We start from the raw sequence: 6,783 nt of genomic DNA, 5'->3' as shown, positions 1-6,783 counted from the left end.
TAAAATGATGAAGAATGATGAAGACTTGAAGAACACATGAAGAAGCATTTGGATGCAAGGTTAAGTGGGAGATTTGAAATCTCCTACTTTGTGTTATAACCCCTTAACCGGTGGCATTTGTTTTCGGCTAAACAAATGCTCACCAAAATGGCTAGATTGTGAACACAATTATTTTGCATGTGTGGTTGTTTGTATGATTATTGTTTTGTATGTTTGGTTGATACAATTAATCACAAGATAACAACAAACAAAATGACAATTTAATTGGTTAAATTAGACGTACTAAGTACATGCAAAACGGCAATTTAAATGGTTAAATTAAAATAGCAACCAAAAACCTTAATAAATGGTTGTTAAGAACAAGAAAAGAATAACGCATATAAAATGGTTTATATCAAGTAATTGGCTCAATTACAAGACATGAAATTGGTTTTTCATAAGTACCATACACTAAATGCATGTTGGTGTATGGCATAAAAGTTTTCTCAAACTAGAATTAATGAAAACTTAAATCCCTTTTACAAACAAGGTAAACAAGTTTAACGCCACCCTATTGTGTGACACTTAAAAGTATTAGGGAACTCATGATGGGATAAAGGTCACCTAACCGTTATGAGCAAACTAATATGATTAAGGTAAATTTCGCATGCTTGTGGGATAAAGGTCACCTAACCACTTGTATGTTAAATTTACAAGTCTATACAAGTAGGACGACTTGATTTGGGAATCATGAACTTAGGGTCACCGAAGCATGAGGAACAAATAGGCGTTGATGGGATAAATATGCCATGCAAAAGGATTGCATGATCCCATACTCTAGAAGTTGCAAATGGATTGCAATTGTCATTTATTGACTACCTAGCTAAATCAAATTGCGGGATAAAGGTCACCTAACCGAAATTTGGTTTATCGTTGGATTCTAGAATTTAATAATTCAATTGGATTTAAAGGGTATTGAATGTTAAATTTGAAATCAATACTTAAATGAACTTTGTTAATATTGTAGATGGCCGCTAATAACAACAACAACATGCAAAACGCACCACTTAACCTAAACAACCTATCGTTAAGGTCTCTCCTTGAGAAAGACAAACTCAACCATACGAACTTTATGGATTGGTTCCGTAATCTTAGGATTGTCCTCAAACTCGAGGATAAAGCGTATGTGTTGGAGGACCCCATTCCCGATCAACCCGACATGGATGATACGGAGGGCATGGCCTACTATGACAAATATTGTGCCGATTCGGTGCAAGTTGGTTGCCTAATGCTTGGGACTATGATACCCGAACTCCAAAAGGATTTCGAACATCATAGTGCATATGACATGATTACGCAATTGAAGAAGATGTTCCTTCAACAAGCACGTGTCGAGCGCTTCGAAACGGTTCGAGCGCTACATGCATGTCGTATGGATGACACCCAATCCGTCTCCTCCTATGTCCTCAAAATGAAAAGCCTCATTGATCGCGCTAACCGTCTCAATCTCAACATATCCAATGAGCTAACCACCGATCTTATCCTAAACTCCTTGTCAAAGAGGTTTGACCAATTTGTAATTAATTACAATATGAATGGGATGGATAAGACCATTGGTGAGCTTCATGGCATGTTAAGGACGGCCGAAACTAGCATGGGTAAAAGGGCTTCACCCGTGCTAGTGATCAATGATGGTGGGTCCAAAGGTAACAACACCTCTAAGCCTAGGGCGGCTAAGAGGAAAGGACCCGCCCATCAAGGCAAGGGAAAGGGAAAGATGCCTACCCCAACCAAAAACAAGAATAAGCAACAAAAGGTTGCCGGACAAGCAAACCCCAAGGAAGACCCATGTTTCAGTTGCGGTGAAATGGGTCACTGGAAACGAAACTGCCCGGTCTACCTTAAGGAGTTGAAGGAAAAGAGGGATGCGGGGCAATCCTCAGGTAATATATATATGGTATATATAGAGCTTAGTATTAATTCTTCTAATACATGGGTATTAGACACTGGATGTGGAACTCACATTTGCAATTCATTGCAGGGGTTCAAAGGAAGTAGCGAGCAAACGGGAACATCAAGTCTCTACATGGGTAATGGAGCCAAAGTGCATGTGAAGGCTCAAGGAGACTTTGTGTTAAAGCTTCCAAGTGGTTTGGAACTTATTTTGAAAGATGTTTTGTATGCACCCGATTTATGTCGAAACATTATTTCCGTTTCCCGTTTGAAACAATGTGGTTTTAATCTTAATTTTGTTAATGATGATATCCATGTTTATTTAGATAATGTATTCTATTTTAAGACTTCGCCTTCAAATGGAATTTATGAATTGATTCATGATGACACATCATCTAGTAGCTCAATGTACCATACAAGCACCAAGAAACTCAAAAGGGATTTGAGTGATTCCTACTTATGGCATTGTCGCCTTGGTCACATAAACAAGAATCGAATGCATACACTTCAAAAGAATGGACTCTTGAAATCAAATGAGATGGACTCGTTTGATGTGTGTGAGTCTTGTTTACAAGGCAAAATGACTAAAGCACCTTTCAAAGGGACCTATGAAAGGGCTAAGGACTTATTGGGATTAATACATTCGGATGTATGTGGACCCTTTAAGCCCATAGCTGGGAATGGTGAAAGATACTTCGTTACTTTCATTGATGACTTCAGTCGTTTTGGATATGTCTACTTGTTAAGACATAAGGACGAAACTTTTGAAGCATTCAAAGAGTATCAAAGCGAAGTACAAAATCAACTCAATAAGACAATCAAGGTACTTCGTACCGATAGAGGAGGTGAATACCTAAGTGATGCTTTCCAAGATCATCTTAGAAGTTGTGGGATTATCTCACAACTTACTCCACCAGGAACACCCCAACTTAATGGAGTTTCCGAAAGGAGGAACCGAACCCTAATGGATATGGTTCGATCTATGATGGCAAGAAGCTCGTTACCTCTATCATTTTGGGGTTATTGTCTATGCTCCGCGGCTCGTATTTTAAATATGGCCCCAACCAAGAAAGTGGAACGAACTCCTCATGAGATGTGGTTTGGAAAACCTCCGTCTCTATCATACTTAAAGGTATGGGGATGTGAAGCTTATCCTAAGCGTTACGTCCCTAATAAGTTGAATGCTCGATCCACGAAGTGTATCTTCATAGGATATCCCAAGGATGATATGGGATACTATTTCTATGATCAAACCGAGCAAAATGTATTTGTTGCTCGAAAGGCTGAATTCCTTGAAACTAAGTTCCTAATGGAAGGAAATAGTGAGAGGAAGATAGATCTTGAAGAAGTTCAAGATCAAGTAGATGATACACAATTGGTTGACACTAGCACTCAACATGAAAATGTTGAGAGTGATCAAATGGATGATCAAAATACACAAGACGTTCGCAGATCTGGTAGGATTAGTAATCCTCCTGAGAGATATGGGTTTCTCATGGATGGTTGCTATGTGGTTGATTTGGATGAACCAACAAACTACCAAGATGCTTTATCAAAGATTGATAAGGATAAATGGCAGGAAGCCATGAACGCTGAGATGCAATCCATGTATGACAACTAAGTTTGGGAACTTGTTGAACAACCTACTGGCTCAAGGCTAGTTGATTGTAAATGGCTTTTCAAGATGAAAACCGACATACATGGAAACTTGGATACATATAAAGCTAGACTTGTAGCAAAAGGTTTCACTCAAACTCAAGGGGTTGACTATGATGAAACTTTTTCGCCTGTGGCAATGCTAAAGTCTATTAGGATATTACTTGCCATTGCTGCTCATTATGATTATGAAATATGGCAAATGGATGTCAAGACCGCTTTCCTAAATGGACATCTTGAGGAAGATGTCTATATGGTTCAGCCTGAGGGTTTTGTTGATCCGAAATATCCTAAAAAGGTATGCAAGTTAAAGAAGTCAATCTACGGATTGAAACAGGCATCTAGAATGTGGAATCATCGTTTTAATGAGGAAGCCGTGAAATTTGGCTTCATTAAAAATGGTGATGAAGCTTGTGTATATAAGAAAGCCAGTGGGAGCACTATCATGTTCCTTGTACTATATGTGGATGATATATTGTTATTTGGAAATGATATTTCGGCAATGCAAAGAGTTAAAACTTGGCTAAGTAAATGCTTCTCCATTAAGGATCTTGGAGAAGCACAATACGTTTTGGGGATTGGGATCTACAGGGATAGATCCAAGAAACTGATAGGTTTGAATCAAAGTGCATACATTGAAAAGATCTTGAAAAGGTTCAAGATGGAAAACTCTAAGAAAGGTTTGGTACCTATTCAAAGAGGAACACTCCTCAGTTCATCTCAGTGCCCCACCACGAAAGATGAACAAGAGAGAATGAAGAAAGTCCCATATGCGTCTGCCATTGGGTCAATCATGTATGCAATGATATGCACTAGACCGGATGTGTCATGCGCTCTTAGCCTGACAAGTAGATACCAGAATAACCCAGGAAACAGTCATTGGATTGCTGTTAAAAGTATATTGAAATACCTTAGGAGGACTAAGGATATGTTTCTAATATATGGGTCTGGTGAGGAGGAACTCGCTGTAAAAGGTTATGTGGATGCGAGTTTCCAAACTGATCGTGATGATTCTCGATCACAATCCGGTTATGTCTTCACATTAAATGGAGGTGCGGTCTCTTGGAAGAGTTCAAAACAGGATGTTGTTGCTCTATCCACTACAGAGTCGGAGTACATCGCCGCATCATTAGCAGCTCAGGAAGCTGCATGGATGAAGAAATTCATCGACGACTTAGGAGTAGTCCCTTCCATTCAGGACCCTCTTGAGATCTTTTGTGACAACGAGGGTGCGATTGCTCAAATCAAAGAACCTCGTGCTCACCAAAAGACCCGTCACATTGAGCGGAGATTCAACTACATAAGGGATGAAGTTGAAAAGGGAAAGATATGTATTCGCAAAGTTCACACAGATCTTAATATAGCGGATCCTCTCACGAAGCTCTTACATGGACCAAAACATGCAGGACATGTTTGTGCATTAGGGCTTCGATATTCTAGTGATTGGTCATGATCTGTTTTAAGTATTGTAATGGAACGAAATTGTTCAAACTCATTAATATAATTATGGTATTAATTTATTTTGAGTTATGTTCTTATTTTGCATATTTTATCCATGAATAAGTAATTATTCTAAATTCCGTAGTCGATCACATTTGTGGGAACAAGTGTGAGGTTTAGACTATTATGAACTTGGATTGGTGTACATTCACGGGATGAATGTGGGGCAAGGTTGCAACCAAGGTTCATAGATATTTGTGGGATACAAATATTGGAAGACCCGCCCTCAAGATTTACAAAATGGAGCCTTTGTGGTTGATCACATGTAATCTTGAGTAAAGGCGAATATCATTGTATCCTCTGACCTGAGATACATATTGGGTTCAGATATTTGCCAAGTATTGTGCCTTGATTCTTTCCTTCGCTATTCTGAAATATGGTAGTTCATAAGGAGGAGCTCAGGTATAATGCAAGGTATATATTTAGGACATATGTAGTCAAGATGGAATTTGTCCCTCTTATTCGTTGAGAGTCAGATGTCTAAAGGCCTGATAAAGTTAGATCTAGAAGAGAGTGATCACTCTATGTCTCTTGGATTTAACATGACATCTAGGACGAAAGGATGTGATGAAAGATTCACCTAATCATATTCGAGATGGGAACTCGAAAGGGATGATGTTATTGAATGGCACAAAGTCATAACATATTAGGGGTGATGGACGGTGTGTTAGGCTGTATCCATCACTTGCATTAATTTCTTATGTTTCTCGTGCAAGTGGGAGATTGAAGGTATTTCGTATGCCCGAGAGACATATTAAATTAACGTGGCTAACATGTTATGATCCAAGTCGGGTCATACCCAATAACAAACTTACCAACACCTTAAATGTATTTAATCTTAACGATTGGGTCGTTAAATAAATACGCGACACTTGGACTTTAGAAAATCGGTTTTCTAAAATATTATTACTTGAGATAAATTATTTGGATAATATATATGATATGGTATTAATCATTTGTAAGATTAATAGTTGTGTTATGATACATTTTATAAAAGGTTTTATAAAATGGTAATTAAATTGGAACAAGTAACATATACATGGTGGAACTTGTTTTATAAAATTTAAAAGACTAATTTTATAAACATCCCCATGGGGGACGGTTTTTGTGAGGACCAAGAGGTCCACCCATGCTACTTTTGTAAGTTTCAAAATGCACAAAGCCTAATGTATTTGTTCCTTGACCAAAAGATAAGATACACATGCATTCAAACATCAAGTAAGAAGAAAATAAGCTCTCTTTCTTCCTTGTTTTAATTCTGGCCGAATTCTTCAAGCAATAGAGAGGTGACTTTGAGTTTATTGGAAGCTCATTTTCTAGTGTAACAAAATCCTAACCAATTTACAAGGTGTTGGTTATAAGTTTGGGGTATAATCCCTTGAGGTTTCACCATTAGAAGCTAGCATTCATCATCATCTTTTATTGTTGCTGCTGGCCGAAATTTTCAGCACAAAGAAGTGGGTTTCAAGCTAGATTAACAAGGGTGTTGAGGCTACCAAGTCTAGCTAACTTAGGGGTGGTGTTGGAGGATCAAAAGCTTGAAGTTCTACACTTTTGTTCATCATTCTACTACCATTTTGGACAGCCCTTAAACTTAGTTTTAAGGAGGTATAAAACTCTATCTTTTCTTGTTAATTTGTAAGCATAATATTCACAACTTGATCCAAGAAGGGATTTAACTTTAATTGGTTTAAA

This window comes from Rutidosis leptorrhynchoides, chromosome 3 (genome assembly GCF_046630445.1).
Source record: "Rutidosis leptorrhynchoides isolate AG116_Rl617_1_P2 chromosome 3, CSIRO_AGI_Rlap_v1, whole genome shotgun sequence".
Lineage (NCBI taxonomy): Eukaryota > Viridiplantae > Streptophyta > Magnoliopsida > Asterales > Asteraceae > Rutidosis > Rutidosis leptorrhynchoides.
This window is presented reverse-complemented; position numbering follows the sequence as displayed.